The following is a 22,846-nucleotide window of genomic DNA, read 5'->3' as shown; positions in this document are numbered from 1 at the left end:
ATTAGAAGTAGCTGTGCTCTAAGGTTAATTTGTTCTGTAAAATTACCCATATTTCTCCAGAGTATTCATTAGTGGAATAAAACAGAAAACTAATCTAGATGCTAAAGGATTATCATTATTGCCAGGCGGGTATCTTTGATAACATTCCAGTTGGGATCACCTCGCAGAGCCTGAATAAACAAAGAAAATGACAAATTGCCGCTCTTACATATATCTTGGCAAAACAGGGATGAAATTGCTGAGATTTGAAAGCCAATCAAAACATTTGGAAGCCACTTGCTGTGGTAATTTACTGAAAAGTTTTCAGTGACATTTTGGTACTCAACAGACAACTCCAGCAAGTGTTATTAAGAATAAATTAACCCCCAAATTCCACTATACCACTCAGCACATTTCAGCATTTCGAATGTGTTCTCAAGCACCCTTCCTTTGGCCCTTGGAGACCAAAAAGAACACAAAGGCTGATACTTCCTAGAAGAAACAAATTACATTATATGTGTCTCACATAGTCACACACAGAAAGAAAAACAAAATTAAAGTCACCTTAATATCTATCACCTGTTGAACATAGACATACCACAAATGTGCCTGTAATTCCCCATTTGTCCTTAAGTTATGTTGTGGCTTATATTTTTATTAGTTGTATTACAAAAGGCTTGGGCTGTATAAATGTGTGCACAGGAAGTCATAAAAGATCTTATCCCCTCTCGATACTCTCCGTCTCAAATTGGTAGGTCGTACTTTACTGTGAATTTTTCCACTTCTTGTTGCCTAACCTGTATATACCAAGATTTACATTTGGGTAGAAAGCTCCTTAATTTGTCTATGCTACAATATACAGAAAGAATGTAAAATGTAAATGTTTTCAAGCTGCCATTTTGTCCAACGTTATTTCAGCAACGTCATCCCCATATCATTAAACTGGTTTTAAGAGTTTCATGATGGCCCATTGTATGTATTCAGCACAATTTACCTAAATATTACATTATTACAACATTGTGTCACTTGGGAGATGCCATTTTGTTTTCTGCCATTAAATAATGCTGTGACTAACATTGCTGAGCATAAATCTTTTTTCTCGGTTTAGTTCAATTCTTTAGCGTAGATTCCCAAAGTGAAATTATATTTTAAAACCATTAATACTTTCAGATCATTTGTAGCTTTTCATTTAAATTGAGGTTAAATAGAGATCTCTTTTCGTTAAAGCCTCAAAATGATATTAAGAGAGATCGTGGTTACTTAATGAAATGAAAGTCTTTTAACTGTTTTAAATGCTCCAGCTGATAAGATTTCTGTCATTACTGTTCATTAGTGCTGATTTTTCTCTCATGGCTATCAAACTTATTACATGCATGGAACTTCTCTGGCTTTGTATACACTGGTATGTACATTTTCTTTAGAAGCTTTATTTGTTTGGAATTCCTAGTGCCCGTTCAACTACACTGAAAGAAGAGATATCTCTAAAATAGTATGTGGAAATTAAATCAATATTGAGAACCTTGGTCTACCACTCCTAATAAGAAAAGCTTATATGCTTTTTCCCACTGCACCAAATCTTTAATTGTATCTAATTTATATTTCTGTATTAGTTAAAGTTCAGCAGTAGATTGCATTAATAGGAATGAAATAAAGTAATTCACAGAAGTGAAGGAAGATAAGAGCTAAACAAATAGGGGTGCATAAACAATTTTGGAGAAATCTGTTGACCTTTCCAGGCAGCTGCCATGAGTACAACTCAGTTCCAGTGATTACAAGTTTTTGATGTCTCCCAGTCGAAATATACCACACTTGGATAATGAGTATCCAATTAGGTAAGCTGCGATCCAGATGTAGAAATGCTAAAGCCCAGCTAGTCATTAGGGACACAACTCTGTAAGTTGGGTGGGATGGAAGAATTATCCTCAGCAGACTAAAACCCAATTGCTTTCATCGGTATTATCCAGTTCCCGAAAGCCTTGAAAGTAATTGGGAAAATTTTTATTATGTCCACCATGTAAATGAGAAAACAAATGCAGAGATTGGTTTTAGGCAATTGGTTCAATCTGTCTCTTGAAAGCAGCTGGCGCATTACGTATTCTTTAGGAAGCTCATAACAGTTTTCCTGTTTTGGTCTTAGCTTCCAGGAAACTTAGAGTCGAAGGAAAGATTTACCTTTATTTCTAACACATTTGCTTTTCCTATGAGCTCTGGTTTTGATTTTTCAATTATCTCTTATTTATCAAACATGTCACTATACATTGGTACTAATCCTGTGCCATAAGTCAGAAATTTAAATAAGTAATAGGAATTATCTTCTTCATAAGGATATAGAAATTGGGACTGATATTAAACTACAGCCTCTGTGTACCAAAATATAGCTTCATTTACACCTGTCACCCTATTGAAACTCAAAAGCATCCCCAAATCATTTTAAATTCCTACTTCACTGTTATTTCCATAGCTTTATATTCTTTCCATTTCTCAGATTATTTTATTAACCAATAGTGACATATTTTTTGCTAATACATCTTAAATATTCCTACTTGTTTACTTCATTATTACTTGACTCCCTCAGCACAGACTGTTAATGCCAAATGCAATTGGGCATTTGCCTGGAACTGAGACAAATGTGATCTATAAATCGCTAACATAACCTATGTTGGCAATAAGGTATACTTGGCTGTGTTTTAATGATTATTTTTATTTTAAAAAGTCAATGTCCTTTTGAGTTAGGGAATTTTTAGGAAGAGGATATTAAAGAGATTTACAATACAGTTATATATGTCTGTATTATATATATTATATATATATATACACACATACATTCATATATATATATTATATAATTATATACTGTATATAATTCACTAAAGAGATCTACAGAGAGAAATTTCTATAATTAAGAAGTCATTGGGGGAGCCTGGGTGGCTCAGTCAGTTAAGCGTCTGACTTTGGCTCAGGTCACGATCTCGTGGTTTATGATTTGAGCCCTGTATCAGGCTCTGCACTGACAGTGCAGAGCCTGCTTGGGATTCGCTCTCTCCCTGTCTTTCTGCCTGTCTCTGTCTTTCTCTTTCAAAATAAATAATAAACTTAAAAAAAAAGTTAAAATAACAAAAAATTAGTCATTGGTCATCTCTGATAAAGGACCTAAGTAAGAGAGAATTTCAAATAATCTTAATAGGGTAAAAAAAAAACTTGCTTTTTAAGCTGGCATTGGAATTTTCTTAGCTCAGAGACAGTCTCTCTCTCTCTTTCTCTCTCTTTAAGTAAATGCCTTCTCAACTCACTTTGAATCTAGATATGGAGATCTAAAAGATATTATTTGGAAAAAAATAGTAAAATAAAAAGATAGCCTAAGGACTATGCACTGTAGGTTGGAGGATGTAAAGAAAGAAGGAAAGGAAATTGGATTAGAGAAATGGCAACCATAGACTATGACTGGAGTTTTGAGTCTGGGGTGGTGGGAACACCATCAAAAAATAAATTTTCAATAGTAAATTGGCAGATGCAAGAATTTTTTAACATTGTATTTTAGTCTATTTTGTTGTGACACAAACTCACTCTTCCTCCTATTTCTTGAAAACATAACTAAGTTCTGTGGGCATGGATGTAATGTGTGTGTAAGTTTTATCTTATTTTTTGAATTTTTTTGGTGGGTGTAGGGAATCCAGCAAAGTAGACTGTATTCCGCCTTTGAAACTGAAACTAGAGAGATAAGAATATCTGCAGAATTTGAGTATGAAGTCAAGTATTTGGTGGTTATGTGGAAAAGGCATGATTATTCCAACAGGATGATTTGAGTAGATTTTGTTTAAATATGAAAGAATTGTATAAACTCACCTGGCATTTGGGATTTATTACTGAAACATGAGGAACAATATAAATTACCATAAAGGAGGTATAAAAAACTATTGTATGGGATCCAGAGAACAGATATTTCAGTTAGGAGTAGTTCAAGCACTTGATCATGTGCAAGAGAGTTTTTGAAGATGATTTGGAATGCTTCAAAGTGAAGGAAAACATTCCACAAAGAGAGACGTGTTAAAAAGATTACTGAATTCCTTTGGCCTTTAATACGTTCATACAATGTGTCTGAGAGAAGTAATCTTAAAACTACACTGAAAAGATGTTGTGAATAGAGATGTTCGATAGAGACAATCCATGTCAGTGGTCAGAACAGATCTTGAAATTGTGGGAGAAACACCCACTTTATGGATATATATCACCTTTATCAAGACTTGATAGGGCCTTAAATAAGAGATCCTTCAATTACTTGATCCTCTCTATCACCTAGATCATTAGTTGGGTTGGAAATATATTTTTGACAAAAGAATAGTAGCTAGTTTATAAAACTTACCTATTTAACTTACCAAAAGGAGACCATCAAGATATTTGTAGAAATGTGCATGATTTTTGCCAGATATACATGTGAGAGTGCCCAGTAAGTAGTAGGTGCTATTAGAGTCTTTGTAGCTTGATGAGGTCACATAAATCACAGTGCTTCAGATAAAAATAAAAGAGGTCATAGAAGCAAGCTTAAGTCACTTCAAAATTTAAAGATAAGAAAGAGGAAGAAATTCTAGTAAAGGAGAGATATTTACGCCAGTAAGTCATAGTTATTTAACTCCGCTGATGTGTAAATTCCTCATGTATAAAGTATAACCTACTTCAGATATTAGGAGATTTCAATTATTTAGCTTTGAAAAAGTGGCTGTAATATAGTAAGCACTCAATCAATGTAAGGTAACTTGAGTGAGACCCAGAAATCCATAATCTTACATTTTTATATAGTTTCCTAAGTGATTTTGATGAATAGCTAGCCACACATTCTATCAAACATGCTACCTTAAAAAATGCATTTTGAGCTATATAGGTAATTGGCTGGCATTCCATTCTGATATTCTCAGAGTGTGAGTGTGAAATAGTGTTTAACAAAAATTATTTAAATCCATTTATTATTCACAAGTGTGTTACACATCCTTTCATTTATGTTTTGCCATCTCTGCCCCACCCCCATTTTTATTTTATTCTCCTAATTGTGGTTTGCATCTAAGTACTCGACTCATTTCAAACACAATTTACACAATATTGAAGGGAATTTCCTTTGTATGTATGAATCTGTAAGTTTTCCACAAAGTAAAAAAGGTTAGGACACTTGAAATTGACTGAATGTTGGGTGAATGAGATGTTTTTAAATTTTTCTTTAAGTTCAAATTTGCTACATATAGAACAGTATTATGAGCATTAATGCAGAAAATAATTGGCCATTTATATTTCTTTGGACAAAACAATTATAAGAGGATCACAAAAAAAACCTCTACACATCAATTAGCATATGGTAGATTATTTTTTATTCTGCCATAACGCTTCTGGCTTATTGGTAATGAAGGGCAACAAATTGTTCTTACAATGTGTATTTTTTTTAAACTACACATCAAATATAAATTTGATTTAACTTCTGATATCTGTATTAGAAATGCAATCTTTTTAAAATATGTTTTTAAGTTATTTTGGAGAGAGAGAGAGAGAGAGAGAGAGAGAAGGGGAGGGGAAGAAAGAAAGGGAGAGTGAGAGTGCCAAACAGGTTTTGAGCTGTCAGCACAGAACCCCATGGGGGTCTCAGACCCAGGAACCATGAGATCATGATCTGAGCTGAAATCAAGAGTTGGGAGTTTAACTGACTGAGATACCCAGGTGCCCCAGTACTTAGAAAGGTAATCTTATAATACAAAGGCAATCTTATAGTAAAAAATACTGACATGAATGTGAAGAGTGGCATTGACATTGATGAAATAAAAATCCATTATTGTTATTCTTATGCAAATTACCTGAATCTAATTGTAGAGCTTTTCACATGGAACTTCCCTCACAATTTATAGATACGAATCATGAAACTTAACAATTACATTATATTGTGTTTATCTTCACATTCTTATGCCTATGAATTCTTCTCTCTCCTCAGTCAGATATGCTTATCAAGGGCAGGGAAATTTTCATACTACTTTTATATTTCTTACCAAATTTGTGATAATGTTCTATGCATAGCAAATCATTTAAAAATAATTAATCAGATCATTTGTAATTACCATATGTCTCTGAAATTTTATTCTTGATTTTATATGAGTGCTTTGGAGAAATATTAGAAGGCCATTATTATGAAAAAATAGAATTTGAAAGTAAAAATAAATAGGTATTTGATTAATTTTATAATTTGGTCTATTTAAACAAATCATAAGTGTAATGATTTTTATCTGCTCAATGTAACGTGTGTGTGTATGTGTGTGTGTGTGTGCGTCTGCATTTAATATTTATTTGGAGAAGGAAAGAATCTGATCATATTGAAAATCAATTAAATCAGTTAGTGGTCCATGATATTTGTAGGTTTTGTTATACACATTATGCAAAAATATGACAAAAATACATGTAATTTTCAACATGTATATTTGGTTAATATTATTTGACATCACTTTCTAGTAGATTCAAAGACATCCTAAGCACAGTGTTAACCATTCACAACATATTTTTGAGCAGAAAACAAGGCAGACACACGTATCTATGCAAGTAACCACATTTATCTTGGATTATTTAAAATCAGACGCACCTACAATAACCTGACCGTAGGTATAAAACCAGGATAATAATGGTTTTAAAAAATGTTTTAATGATCAATGAAGTAAAATCAAAGTGCTGCATTAGGACAAAAGCAAGGTCACTCTTGTGAGAGAAGAGTTGAAATAGGGAAGACTTTTGTCAAGTGTGAGGCTGAAATTAGCTTTTGAATGATGGCAATTGTACAGAGCTGAACAAACAGTTCAGGGAGACAAAGCAATCCAGAGATCCTCTAGAAACATCAGGACAAAAGAGTACACAGTGAACTTCAGGATTGGCAATCTAGTTAGGTTGTGTTACATTTCCTGAGCTGGGAAAACACAATAATAATAATAATAATAATGAAATTATGATGATGATGATGATGATTACTACTACTATTATTATTTCTCTTTCTCCTAACCCAGGAGAGATGCAAGAAAGGACTCTATCAGTGCCTGATCATATCTCAAACCCACTGCTTGCATTGACCTTCAACTTTTGATTTATAGCTCTGGTTTCTTTAGTGATCATTTCCTATTCTTCCCTCTGTCTAAATAGTCATACTAGCACATTTTCATGTCATCTGTCTAGTTTTTGAATCTAAAGGAATATGTCCCATCATCTCCTTGGCTCCTTTAGGACTCTATGACCTTATGTCTGGTCCAGCCGTAACATTAGGGCAATCAAGGAAAGTGTAAATATTGAAAATGCTGTTGGAAGGACAAATTTGGGTTCATAGTAGAGGTGATACTGATTTTTTTTTTTAATTTTTTTTTCAACGTTTATTTATTTTTGGGACAGAGAGAGACAGAGCATGAACGGGGGAGGGGCAGAGAGAGAGGGAGACACAGAATCGGAAACAGGCTCCAGGCTCCGAGCCATCAGCCCAGAGCCTGACGCGGGGCTCGAACTCACGGACCGCGAGATCGTGACCTGGCTGAAGTCGGACGCTTAACCGACTGCGCCACCCAGGCGCCCCGAGGTGATACTGATTGACACCTTACATATTTTATAAAATGTATTTGCTCCATAATTTTAATGGGGATCACGAGTTCGATATTTATTAAATCGTTCCGATCATTCATAACAATAAAATCCAGGAAGATCTAATCTCTGTACCCAAGAACACATAAATTGAATTACTTCTTGTACCTTAGTATAGCATAAAATTTGTTAAACTAGCAATAGGCATCAGTGAATATTTGTTTGGAAGGATGAAATAAGCCAATCTTTATGTTGTACAATTGTAAACGTGCTTTATAATGATAGATATAAAAATAATTCTGAAATAAAATGTAAACTTTCTCATAATGCTATCATTTTATTTTAATGCCGAAATTTAGCATTTGCTGGAAGATAAAGTTCGATGCTCCAATTTGGAAATGAAGAGCTTTTTGATTTATATATCACATGCATATAGTGATCAGCTCCTTTAAAGTTTGTCTGGGAGCCTGGGTGGCTCAGTCGGTTAAGCATCTGGACTCTTGATTTCAGCTCGGGTCATGATCTTAAGGTGCGTGGGTTTGAGCTCCACACCAGGCTCTGTGCTTACAGTGTCAATCCTGCTTGGGATTCTCTCTCTTTCCCCTCTCTCTCAAAATAAATAAATAAAATTAAAAAAAAATTAAAGTTTGTCTATCATGTAATAAAATCTATATGCTTTTAAAAGCAGAAGTCAAAGCAAAATGTTTCAAAAGATAACCATACATATATATTTTTGAAATAACTAAATTCAAAGTCTGGAGCTGAAAGCCCAATAAATTATGAATTTAATGGGTTTGACCTGGGCCTAATAGCAGATTAGACAAGTTTGAAAAGGTTAGCTGTGATCTGAAAAAAGAACAACCACTTGGTCAAACAGAAAAAAGTTTAGGATTGAAGTCCCAGGAAAGAAAGAGAGCAAAGGTGGGGCTTTTAAATTTTTTTTTTAATGTTTATTTATTTTTGAGACAGAGACAGAGTGTGAACAGGGGAGGGGCAGAGAGAGAGGGAGACACAGAATCTGAAAATAGGCTCCAGGCTCTGAGCTGTCAGCATAGAACCTGACTCGGGGCTTGAACCCACAAACTATGAGATCATGACCTGAGATAAAGTTGAATGCTTCACCCACTGAGCCACCCAGGCACCCCACAAAGGTAGGGCTTTTAAAAGAGATACTGACAAAGATTTTTCAAAGCTGATTAAACCTTCAGCTACGCATTCAAGATTATTTACACTATGTAAGAGACATACAAAGAAAACAAAAGATAGCATACCATGATAAAATTGATACCTCTCATGAAAAAGAAAAAGGAAAATAAAAATTTAAAAATATCCAGAAACACAATCGATTCCTTTCAAAAGAGCAATAATGCACTGACAGAAGACATTAAAATAAACCCTAGGGCGAGTGGAAAATAGAATGATTTTCCTCAAAAGCTGGAGGAAAACAAAAACAAAAACAAAACATTGCTGCCAATTCAGAATCCTATTCAAACAAACATTCTTTCAAAATAATATGATTGAAACACTTTTAGAAAAAAAGAAGGAGTTCACTACCATTGCCAAAAAAAATAATAAACGATTTTATAGCATGAGAAAGAAAGCTTCCCAGATGAAAGCTCAGAGAGGTAGGAATAAAAAAGAAACAAAAAGCAATGAAAAATATGATTATGAATAGTCACCAAAGATAATATTAGTAACATTAGTTGAATAAAATGCCGTGTGAGTGTTTATCACATATAGAAGTATTCAGCAACTATTGCATGAAAGTGGCAAGGTAAGTAGAGTTAAAGTATTTTAACAAGAAGTATTTGAATTATTAATTTATATTAAACTTCGATAAGTGAAAGACACTGTTGTAATCTCTGGGACGGCCATTAAAATAATAGCTAAGAGAAAATAATAAAATCATAATTTAGTAAGGAGAGAAAGAAATGGATATGGATACTTGTTTTTTTTTTAATACATAGTTTAAAGTTTATTTATTTATTTTGAGAGAGAGGGCACACGCAGGGGAGGGGCAGAGAGAGAAAGAACCCTGAGCAGGCTCCGCACTGTCAGCGTGGAGCCCGATGTAAGCGTTGAACTCACAAACTGTGAGGTTATGACCTGAGCCAAAACCAAGAGTTGGACGCTTAACCTACTGAGCCACACAGGTGCCCTATAGGTATTTGTGTATAAGTCAAAGTTTTTCAGAGAAACAAAAAAAGAAATACCACATTATAGTGATAGAGAAATAGATATATAGATATAGGCATAGACATGGACATAGCCATAGATATAGATAGAGGTAGAGATATATCCTCATCCTCTCTATATAGGTGACAGCAAGAGAGAGAGAGAGAGAGAGAGAGAGAGAGATTGTCATTTCATAGATTATAGATCACAGAGAATTCGCTTTTGAAATGATGCTGAGAAACCATACTGTCAATCTGCTGTCTGTGACCTGGAGACAAGCAGAAAAGCTGACGATACAGTTCCAGTCTGAGCCCAAAGGCTTGAGAAGCAGGGGAGCCACTGGTGTACTTCCCTGAGTGCAGGATAAGACTGAGTCTCAGATCAAGCAGTCAGGTAGAAAGTGAATTAACTCTACTTTTTTTCCCTTCGGGCTCTCAACAGGTGATGCTCCTCCGCAATTGGATATCAACCTGTAATCTGCTTTTCTGGGTCCACTGACTCAAATACTAATCTCTTCCTGAAACACCCTGTCAAACACACTCAGCAATAATGTTTAACTAGATGTTTGGACATCCTGTGGCCCAACCAAGTTGACACATAAAAATAACCATCACAAGTTTTAATTAAAGGAAACTTTGATGACAAACTGGGAAAGATCATTGAGTGAGGGTCAGGAGGAGAGTAACACAAAGCAGTATGTAAGAGGCTGGAACTTCATTTCCTTAGTTTAGGGAAACTATGGTTGTGTATTGATCTCCTTTTCATGAAAGTTCTTTTTAAATATGCTAGTCTGTTTCCTCAAAGGTGAGAGTCGTCTGAAGGGAATTATGTGGGTCTTGGGTCTCGGCATGACATCACTGGGACATTTGAAGTCACTTACAGGAGATGATTGGAGGAGTACTGTGTCTCTTCTTTGATTTTATTAGTGCTTTGGATATTTTTTTCTTATGTCTTTAAATATATAAACGCATTTCCGCATCTATTCTACCAGAATTTTAAAGGGCAGAGAAGGGATGACTATAGATGTAGATTTCAGCTATCACACCCTCCAAGTTTGTTGTTTGATAAAATGTATGCAGATTCGCGACATGCAGTAAACTGTACGTTTGTGCATTTCTGCTTGAATGGTTAACTTACAAAAGCCTTTGGAAAGGATGTTGACATTATGCAGAGAGAACTTTAACTGGCTTTATAGTCACTACAAATGATAACTCCACTTTTACAAACTTCCCTTAAGAAAGCAATCACTATTTTGAAGAACAAAACATGTGTTCTTTTATGACCAACACAGAGTTATAATAGAGATCATGTTAAAATCACCAAAATGCCTAACTATACTTGAATACTTACTGTTTTAATAAAATATGTAAGAAGTCTTTTAATGTGATTTTTAAAATATGGAATAATATGAAAATTCTTATTTATGTGAAATTAAGAAAGTCGCACATAAGAGCATACACGTGGTATGATCACATCTATGCAAATATTGTATAAGAGTACAGGAAAAATCAACAACATGCAATAGTGTCTGCATAGGCATTATCAAAATGGTTGATTTTATTTTGCTTTCTGCTGTTTTGTATTTATTATTCTTTTATGGAAAAATGTACAGTAAATGTTATTCAACCTTAAATCCTCCTAGGAAAAATGCAGGTTAAAAAGTGTATTGTTAGACATTTTGATAAATGAGCAAGAATGAAGGCTCTAACGTGAGGTCTGGATTTGAACCTGACTTCTTACTTCAAACACTCAGAGACTTTGGGTAAATTATTTTATCTGCTGAATGTGAGTTTCCTCATCTCAAAATGTCTGGTAGAATAATGTCTAATTTATAGGATTATTGAAAGGATGAGATAATTTATGTAAAATGCAGAACACAGTATTCAATTTCCTCACAACAAAGACTGGCAATAACATAACCAATGATGTTAATAAATATTCATAATTATCCTTCCAACAGGATGAAAAACAAAATTCCCTGAGTCCAATTTTTAATCTATAAAAAAACAAATATATAACTTCTTGTATGTTAGACCCAATGAAAAGTGAATAAGTAAAACAGCAAATGTTATTGGAAAATCTAAGTATCCATCTTGATTTAAAAAATGAATATGGAATTATAACAATTGAAAATAACTTGTAGTTTTCCACACTAGGTTGGGTAAGCAACTACAATGTGTTGTTCTACCATGAAATGTAGCTCAAAAAAAAAAAAAAAACCCAAAACATACAATTCTTTTCCAGATTTCTAATCCTATAGGTACTGTTGAGAAAAACTCTGGCTTAAGAATTCCAAGCAGAATTTCATAGAGAAATTCAAGTTCTTTGAACTTTATGTTTAAAGTTGTAGCTCCAAATCTAGTCATTTAAACATTTATGCTTTAGAAAGGGTCCTTTGATCTGATTACTCCTTTATGTGATGATGCCCCATGGATAAGTTCTTTTATAAACCACTGAAGTTGGTTGATTGCTCTTTCCTTAGTGAGCAAAGAGTACCTCAGGGGAAGAGGGAATAGGGTGGTATATAAGGGAGAGGGCCTGATAAACTGGACAGAAACCCAAGAATCCAGACAGGGCAACCTAGCTCCATTTGTTTGTTAAATTGAAATTTCAAGTGAGAATCGCCTTTGAAGGAATGTTCTTGTATCAAAATTGCTTGAAAACCACAATTTGAACCAATGGCTCCCGTATCCTATGCACTAGGGACACCTATGAGCAAGGACTTATTTATAGGAGTTTGAAACCCATGAACATACTAAGGGTCCTCTGAAGACTAAAAGAAAACTCGTGGTCTACATATGTGTAATATATTTAAAAAAATCTCTTTTGAGGTATAATTTGATGAGATTTTTTTGGTGACAGTGGGATTCGTGGGGTTCCGGAGCTGACAGCCAAGAAAGAATTCTTGAAGACGTCTTTGGTGCAAAAGGGTGGTTTTATTAAAGCACAGGGACAGGACCTTTGGGCAGAAAGATCTGCCCAGGACCATGAGGAAAGACTGGTTTATATACTATGGAGTTGGGGGAGGTAAAGTCCAGGGGAAGTTCCAGTGAGATTTTCATATACTAAAAAAGACTCCCAGGATAGTGGCCTAGCTATTGTCAGGCTAAGGTTCTTTTAGCATTAAGCAAATCATTAGCATTAAGACAGTGGGGAGTTCCTGGAGAAAAGTTTTACTCTGCAGGCCTCATGTATTTGTCAATTGGTTTATAAGGAAATTTAGTTCTATCTGCCATTTCCTTCTGCCTTTGTTTCCACATCACTATGGAGGGGTGATGTTGGGGCTCCAGGAAACAGAGTCTATAGTCTAGAGATTAGACTGTTATAATACTGCCTTTCTCTTATGACTTTACTAAGATATTTGTAAATAGATGGAGACTCAGGTCCTGCAGGACTATGATCTCTATCAGTTAACCATTTATTTTTCCCCTTTCAATTGTCCTTGAACAGCTAGAGTGCCCAAGGAATATCACACAATATTCCATCTGGAGTGGGGGTGGAGATGTTTGTGGCCTGTCAACATGCCTTATACTCCCTCATTATAATTGACAAAATTATAAGATTTTAAAAGTGTGCATGCAGTGATTTGATATGTGTATATATAGTGAAAAGATTCCTTCCATCTTGTAATTAACACATCCACCACTATATATGTGTGTGTGTGTATGTGTGTGTGTGTGGTGTGTGTGTATGTGTTTGGGTGTGTGTGTGGTGTGTGCGTGTATACATATATATGAGTATATTTTTTAAAATGTTAAAGATAGTATCAATAAAACATACCTACTTAAGTAAGTTTGGTCAATGTATATTTTCTTAATTAACAGAAAGCATAACTATTATAAAGTGAAGATTGTAAACCTATTATTTTTTTTGTTAAGGAAGAAGATCATTATATATGATCTTATAGATCTTCTACATGATCTGTATATATATAATTCACCTATATTAATTATATATGATATATATTAATATATATCATACATGTATATGAGATGAAAAGCCTACTGTTCCAAAATCAGTATATTATATTACGTTTTTATCTGAAGATGGTATTTGTTTCTTCACTGATAATATGATTTTATATTGGTGATCGGGGAGGGCAGAGTTGTTGTGTCTGTTGTATCTGTGTTGTGTCTGGGAGAAGGGGTGGCAATTCACCAGTTGCCAGGTTTCAAATTATCGACTTCTATTGATTTATTTTCCACTCATCCGTCCCGTTTCTAATACACAAAACAAAAGCATACCATATTTATTCACCAAACTCTCCCACCAGTTTGAACATGTATCAATGTGCCCAAGGTCATAAAATATATTCAACAATGAAGAGAGTGATGCCCGAGCCTGGGTGGCTCAGTTGCTTAAGCATCCAACTCTTGATCTCAGCTCAGGTCTTGCTCTCAGTGTTGTGAGTTCAAGCCTACATCAGACACAATACTGAGTGTGAAACCTACTTGAAAAAGGTTAGTATCCAAAATCTATGAAGGTCTAATCAAACTCACACCCAGTAGAGAAATGCACCCAGAAAACATGAATAGGCATTTTTTTCCAAGGAAGACGTCCAGATGGCTAACAGACACTTGAACAGATGCTCAACATCACTCATCATCAGGGAAATACAAATCAAACCACAATGAGATACCACCTACACTTGTCGGAATGGTTAAAATTAACAACACAAGAAGCAACAAGTGTTTGTGAGGATGTAGAGAAAGTGGAAATCTCCCACACTGTTGGTGGGAATGCAAACTGGTGCATTCACTCTGGAGAACAGTAAGGAAGTTTCTCAAGAAAGTAAAAATAGAACTACCCTACAATCCAGCAATTGCACTACTAGGTACTTACCCAAAGGATACAAAATTACAGATTCAAAAGGGTACATGCCCCCACATGTGTATAGCACCATCGTCAACAGCAGCCAAACTATGGAGAGAGTCCAAATGTCCATCAACTGATCAATGGATAAAGAAGATGTGATTATACATACAATGGAATATTACTCAACCTTCAACAAGAATGAAATCTTGCCATTAGCAATGACGTGGATGGAGCTAGAATGCATTATGCTAATAAGCAAAATAAGTCAATCAGAGAAAGACAAATAACATATTATTTCACTCATATGGGGAATTTAAGAAATGAAACAGAGGGACATATGGGAAGCAGGGGTGGAGGAAGAGAAAAGAGGGAAACAAATCACAAGAGACTCTTCACCATAGAGGACAAACAGGGTTGATGGAGGGAGGTGAGTAGGGATATGGGGCTAGATGAATGATGGGTACTAAGGAGGACACTTGTGATAAGCTGGGTGTTGAATGTAAGTGATGAATCACTGAATTCTACTCCTGGAACCAATATTGCACCTGTATGTTAAACTAAATTTTATAACTATAACTAAAATGTAAGTGAATGAAGAAATAAATAAACACATACACAAAATAAACAATGAAGAGAGGTGTTTGGAAAATTATGCATGAATAGTAACACCAAACTAGTTAGAAAATTTAGAATATTAAAAATTTTTAACTGGATGGAAGGAGAATAAAGGAAAAAACTTTTGAACTTATTTAGTCTATAATCTAAGTTATGAAAAATGGACATTGAAACAGGGATCAAAAAAAAAGTGAGTCTTTTTATCCAAAAGGCTTACTTCCACTCTCTTGCCATTCAGAGCTTCTTGAGTACCCGTCCTGCGGTCTCCTTTCATCTGAATCAAAACATTATCTGGGCCATACCTTCTAAAGTAATGGTTAAATCCCATGTTTAAGACTATGAAGTTTTCTGGCATTGGAAATCCTTCACAAATCTACTGCAAGGATGCATTAAAATGAGGACAAATGGCTTAAAACAATTTCTTAGCCTTGAGTCATTGTTAAATGTACCACATTTTATAATCCAGCTTTTAGCAAATATAGCCAGGGGATACTTCCTAGGTATTCTAAGAGCTTGAGGTCAGAAACGCAATCAAGTCAGTTTCTCTCTGATGGGTAATTTGAAGGTATAAAACTTGATGCTCAACTACAGTAACACATCTTTGTTTTTTCTGCCTGGCATCATTACTTTAAAAGCAGCAACCACACTCAATATTTTGTTTAGCAGTAAAATTTAGAAAGTCCGTCCTTAATTAGTGTCTAAACTAGAAATCCTCAAGACTTCTAGCTCTTTTAAATTAAGAATATAAATAATACCTGGTTGGTTTTTCTAAGTTTTAAAATTTCAACCTAAATATACTTTGGGTAGAGTTATTAAAAAGTAAACTTTAAACAAAATAAATAGTTTTAACTCACATTTCTCAAAAGAAAATACTAATGAATTACATTAAAAAAATTCAAGTAGTTCTAAAATGACTTATTAAAAAGCATTAGGAAAGGAATGAGATTTGAAAATAGATGAAAATTTCCCCTAATTGATATACTAATTGATTGTACTGGTTCATAGTGTAAAAACACTTAATTTTTCTTTTCCGGAAAACAATTATCAACCATAATGTCTGTTCTTTTATCTAATTACAATTCATCAGTAAAATATGCCTATTTCTAAGTCAGCTGAAATAATAAAATATTGAAAAATATATTTGGAAAAATCACTGGCATCTAGAGAATAAACACATTTGATGGCTCTGCAAAGATAATTGACTTTTTAAGATCGACTTTTTTCAAATTATTAATTTTTTTAGTTGTATACTCTGGTACTTTAACAGGCACTTTGAAAATAATTATTATATATCTGTCTTTAAGAAAAGTTAGTTCTTGGGGCCCCTGGGTGGCTCAGTCGGTTTGAGCGTCCAACTTCGACTCAGGTCATGATCTCCTGGTTCATGAGGTCGAGCCCCCGCGTTGGGCTCTGTGCTGACGGCTCGGAGCCCTACTTCAGATTCTGTGTCTCCCTCTCTCTCTGCCTCTTCCCCACTCATGCTCTGTCTTTCTCTCTCAAAAATGAATAAACATTTAAAAGAAAAAAAAAGAAATGTTAGTTCTTCATAAGTAACCTCCTTTTTATCTTTACTTTCTTATGCATGTGAAAACATTAAATACCTATATACTACTTCTTACTAATATAGATGAACTATATTATTTCCCACTGCAGCTGTAACAAGTCACCACGAACACAGTGACTAAACAACAACACCAATTTTTAATTTTAGATTTCTGGAGGTTATGGGTGTTTAGAACTAAATTCAAGGTGTCATCAGAGTGGATGTTCCACAAGTGATTCTCCTTTCTTGTTTTTTTTCCGTATCTTAGAGGATCCTGCATTGCTTGGCTCATGAGCCAAATCCAGTATCACAATCCCCAGACTTCTGCTGTCATTGACACATTTCCGTCCCTGACATTATGTTTTTCCCTTCCTGCTTTCTCTTGTGATAACCCTGTGATTCCATTGATGCCACTCAGACAATTTAGGGTAATTTATGCATGTTCAAAATCCTGAAAATAATCATATCTGCAAATTTTTTTTTTTTTTTTTTTTTTTTTGCCATGTTAAGGTAAATATTCACAGGTCCTGGCAATTAAGACATGAGCATATTTGGGGAGGGGCATTATTCTGGCTCCAAAGAGATAGAAAAAAGTATTTGTAAAGTAATAGCTGAAAACATCCACAATTTGACTAAAAACATTAATCTCCATCTCCAAGAAGCTAACAAATCCAAGTAGAATAAATACAAAGAAATCTCCATCTAGACGCATCACTCTAAAATTGTCGAAAGTACGAAGACAAAGAGAAATCTTGAAAGGAATGAGAGAAACTTATCAGACTGTATTAAAAAAAAGTTCCAACTATATTCTGTCTTCAAGAGACACACTTTAACTCAAAGAAACAAATAGGGTCAAAGTAAACCAACAAACAAAAAGATAGATAGAAAAGATGTAGTATACAACAGCATCCCATTAGAAAGTTACAATGGCTACACTATTTAAAATACATTCGTTTTTTAAGAAAACAATGTTGCTAGAAATAAGGGGGAGCATTTTATAATAAAAAATTAATCCATCAGGGAACTAGAGCTGTTACAAGCATATATTGTTTAACAACACAGTCCCAAAATATATGAAGTTAAAAACTGAAAAACTTGGAGGAGAAATAAGCAATTCAACAATAATAGAGGACTTCAATATCCCCCTTTCAATAGTGGATAGAAACATAGACAGAGTAAGACAACAAAGTAGGATTTCATTGATATTATAAAACAACTAGTCTAACAGATTTATAGAACACTCCATCCAACAATGGCATGATATATATTCTTTCAAGTATACATCAATCTTCTGCAAGATAGACTGTATGTAAGGCCATGAAACACTTTTCAATAAAATAAATGTTTTAAAATTATATACAGTATATCCCCGAAACAGAATGAAATGAAATTAGAAATCAATACAGAAACATGGGAAATAAACAAATATACGGAAGTAAACAACTTATGAGTAAATGACCAGTGAGTTAAAAAATTTCTAGGAAAATTAGAAACTATCTTAGGATGTATTAAAATGTAGTTATAATGCATATAAGGGGTACAATATAAGACAGTAACTTAGAGGGAAATTGTAGCTGTAATGTCTACACTAAAACTAAAAAATCATCTTAAGTAAATAACAAAAGTTTTCACCTTATTCCCTGGGGGAAAAATAAGGGGGAGGGAGATAAGTAAATCTAAAGCAAACAGAAAAAAAAGTAATCAAGATTAGAGCAGAAAGCAATGAAATAGATAATAGGACAAATAATGGTGAAAGCTGAGAAAACCAACACCAAAAATGATTAGAATGGTTTAGACCAGAAGAAAAAATAGAAATGGCAAGTTCATTTCTGTTCATAAAAATCAGCTGAAAATTTGGAGCAGATAATATTGCATTTGGTATCATATCTTCCTCTGAAAATAACATGTGAAAGATCAAAGATTATTATAGTACACATCTTACAGATGAGTAATACTTAGATTTAGGTAAATTAATTTACTAAGTTCCTGAGAGAATATATCTATAGGTTCTAATATTCACTTAATATGGTTTTAACTATTATGTATTTCTAGAATAAAATCTATTGCAAAATTGCAATTTATTGATGCTCTTTCATTTATATGCCTTCTATCTTAGCCTTTAACTCTTTTATCACTTTCTTTTAAAATGGAAGCTAGAGGATCCTGAGTGGCTCAGTCGATTAAACCCCCGACTTCAGCTCAGGTCATGATCTCAGGGTTTGTGAGTTCGAGCCCTGCGTCGGGCTCTGGGCTGACAGCTCAGAGCCTGGAGCCTGCTTCTGATTCTGTGTCTCCCTCTGTCTGCCCCTTGGCTGCTTGCACTCTGTCTCTCGCATTGTCTCAAAAATAAAGAAACATTAAAAAAAAATGTAAATGGAAAACTAAAAACTGAGATCGTAAAGTTGAAACAGAGTGTGGGGTAGTGTAGTTAATTGCAACTAAGTGTCTTGTACTGATAGATGATCAATTAATAACTAATAGTCAATCTTGGGGGGGATATAACTTTTATATATATATATATATAACACATACATACACACACACATATAATTATATATAATTAGTTTCAGGTGTATACGATAATTTTTCAATATATTTTTTATAACATTTATTCATTTTTGAGAGCAGAGAGAGACCAGAGCATAAGTGGGGGAGGAGGAGAGAGAGAGAGAGAGGGAGACACAGAATCTAAAGCAGGCTCCAGACTCAGTGCTGTCACACACAGAGCCTGATGCGGTGACTCAGACCCATGAACTGTGAGATCATGACCTGAGCAGAAGTTGGACGCTTAAACGACTGAGCCACCCCAGGTTGTCCCAATGATTCAATATTTGTATGACACAATTACTGTAGTTGCCATCCATCTCCAAACAAAGTTATATTTTTTTCCTTATGATGAGAACTTTAGATTTACTATTTTGGCAACTTTCAAATATGATTGAATTGATTACCAATTCAATTTCTTTACTCGTGATTGGTCTATCCAGATAATTATGTTTCTTCATGATTTTAAACTTGGCAGATTACATGTTTCTAGAAATTTTATCCACTTCTAGGTTATCCAATTTGTTTCCATGTAACTGATTTATAGACTTAGGATTTTTATCTTTTTGACATTTTTTTAATTTTTTTTAATGTTTGTTTATTTTTTGAGAGAGACAGAGACCAGAATCCAAGTGGGTTGGGGCAGAGAGAGAGGGAGACACAGAATCCGAAGCAAGCTCCAGGCTCTGAGCTGTCAGCACAGACCCCGATGTGGGGCTCGAACTCACGGACTGAGAGATCACGACTTGAGCCCAACCACCTGAGTCACCCAGGCGCCCCTCTTTGACCTTTATAACTCTATATTTCTTTAGTATTAGTTACTTCTTTTATTTCTGATTTTAGTTTTTAGTCCTCTCTCTTTTTCATAGTGAGTCTACCTAAAGTTTTGTCAGTTGATCCTTTCAAAGAACTAGCTGTTAGTTTCATTGCCTTCTCTATTGTCTTTTTAGTGTCTATTCCATTTATTTCCACTCTTATCTTTATCATTTCTTTTCTTCTACTAATTTTGAGCCTCATTTATTCATTTTCTCTAGTTCCTGTGGATGCAAAGTTAGATTGTTTATTTGAGATTTTTCTTGATTCTTGTGATAGGCCTGTATTACTATGAACTTTCCTCTTAGAACTGCTTTGACTCAATTTCATGGATTTTGATATATTTCCAATTTTACTTACCATGTTTATTTACTTTTGAAAGAGAGAAAGACAAAACACAAGTTTGGGAGGGGCAGAGAGAGGGAGACACAGGATCTGAAGCAGGTAACAGGCACTGAGTTGTAAGCATGAACTGCAAGTTCATGACCTGAGCTGAAGCAGGACGCTTAACCCACTGAACCACCCAGAAGCCCCTGCCTCAACACATTTTTAAATTTCTCTTTTGATTTCATAATTGACTCATTGGTGTTCAGTGGCATATGGTTTAATCTCCACACAATTGTGACTTTTCCTGTTTTCTCTTTGTAACTCATTTCTAGTTTCATATTATTACAGTCAGAAAGATGGTTGATATGACTTCAATCTTCCTGAATTTATTGAGACTTGTTTTGTGACCTAACATATGATCTATCTTGGAGAATATTTTATGTGCACTTGAGAAGAATATGTATTCTGGATGGAAATTTTATGTATATCTATTAAATCCATCTGGTCTAATTTGTCATTTAAGGCCAATATTTCCTTGTTGCTTTTCTGTCTGGATGGTCTATCCATTGATGCAAATGGGGTATTAAAGTCTCCTACTATTATTGTATTACTGTCAATTTCTTCATTTAGGCATGTTAATATTTGCTTTATATACTTATCTGCATCTGTGTTGGGTGCATAAATATTTACAAATGTATATCTTCCTATTGGATTGACTTTTATTGTTATGTAATGACTATTCTTGTCTTATTACACTCTTTATTCTAAAGTCTATTTTAGGGGTGCCTGGGTGGCTCAGTTGGTTAATCATCTAACATCAGCTCAGGTCATGATCTCATGGTTCATGGGTTTGAGCCCTGCATTGAGCTTTCTACTGTCAGCACAGAACCTACTTCAGATCCTCTGTCTCCCTGTCTCTGTACCCCTCTCCTGCTACACAGCTCTCTCCGTTTCTTTCTCTCTGTCTCAAAAATAAATACACATTAAAAAAATCTATTTTGTCTGATAGGAATATGGCCACTCTATACTTTCTTTTGGTTTCCACTTGCATGAAACACTGTTTTCATTCTTCTGCTTTTAGTCTATGTGTGCCCTTATCTGAAATGAGTCTCTTATAGGAACTATGCAGATATTTATTATTATTATTAATATTACTATTCCCTCCTCCTCCTTCTTCCTCTTCTTCTTCTCTCTCCTCCTTCTCCTCCTCCTCCTCTTTTTCTTTCTCCTTCTTCTTCTTCTTCTTCTTCTTCTTTTTCCTATTATTATTATTATTATTATTATTATTGTTATTATATTGTTTTACCTATTCAGCCACTCTATGTTTTTTGATTGGAAAATGTAGTCCATTTATATTTAAAGTAATTATTGAAAGGCATGTATTTATTGTCATTTTTTAAATTGTTTTCAGGCTGTTTTGTAGTTCTTCTCTGTTCCTTCTTCTCTTGCTTTCCTCCCTTCCTGTTTGATGGCTTTCTTTAGTGTTATGCTTAGGTTCATTTCTCATTATCTTTTTGTATATACTACAAGTTTTTGCTTTGTGATTTCCAAGAGGCTTACATATAACAGCCTTTTAAAAATTGATAGTGAGTTATTTTTGAGTGCATTCTAAACCTCTGTATTTGTACTCTTATTTTATATTTTCATGTCACATGTTACATATTTTTGTGTGTCCCTTATCTAATTATTGTAGTTATTGTTACTACTTTTATCTTTTGACCATTTTTTTAGATTTATTTATTTTATTTTGAAAGAGAGAGAGAGAAATATATATATATATACACATATACATATAATATATATGTATATAGATAGATAGATAGATAGATAGAGACAGAGAGAAAGAGACAGAGAGAAAGAAAGCAGGGGAGAGACAGAGAGAGAAGGAGAGAGAATCCTGAGCAGACTCCATACTTCCAGCATGGAGCCTGATATGAGGCTTGATCCCATAAACTGTGGGATCAGGAGCAGAGTTGAAACCAAGAGCCACACACTTAACTGACTGAACCACCCAGGTGCCCCTTTTTTAACCTTTATATTAACTTTAACAGTGATTAATCCACTATATTTACTGTATATTTACCTTCATTAGTGGGATTTTTACTTTCATATATTTCCTTGTTACTAATTAGTGGCCCTTCTTTTCAGCTTAAAGAAGTCCCTTTAACATTTTTTATAAGGCCTGGTAGTGGTGATTAACTTCTTTAGTTTTGCTTGTATGGAAAACTCTGTCTCTCCTTCAATTCTGAATAATAAGCTTTTCAAGTAGAGTATATTGGTTGAAAGTTTTTTTTTTTCCTTTTAGTACTTTGAATATGTCATGTCATCCTTCTGAACTACAGATTAAAAAATCTGCTTAAAAATCTGCTGATAGACTTTGGGGCTGCTCTTATATGTAACAAGCTGTTTTTTTTTCTTGCTGCTTCTAAAATTCTTTGATTATTTTTTACATTTTAA

The sequence above is a fragment of the Lynx canadensis genome, chromosome B1 (genome assembly GCF_007474595.2).
Source record: "Lynx canadensis isolate LIC74 chromosome B1, mLynCan4.pri.v2, whole genome shotgun sequence".
Lineage (NCBI taxonomy): Eukaryota > Metazoa > Chordata > Mammalia > Carnivora > Felidae > Lynx > Lynx canadensis.
The sequence above is the reverse complement of the archived record's forward strand: the minus strand, read 5'-3'. Positions refer to the sequence as shown.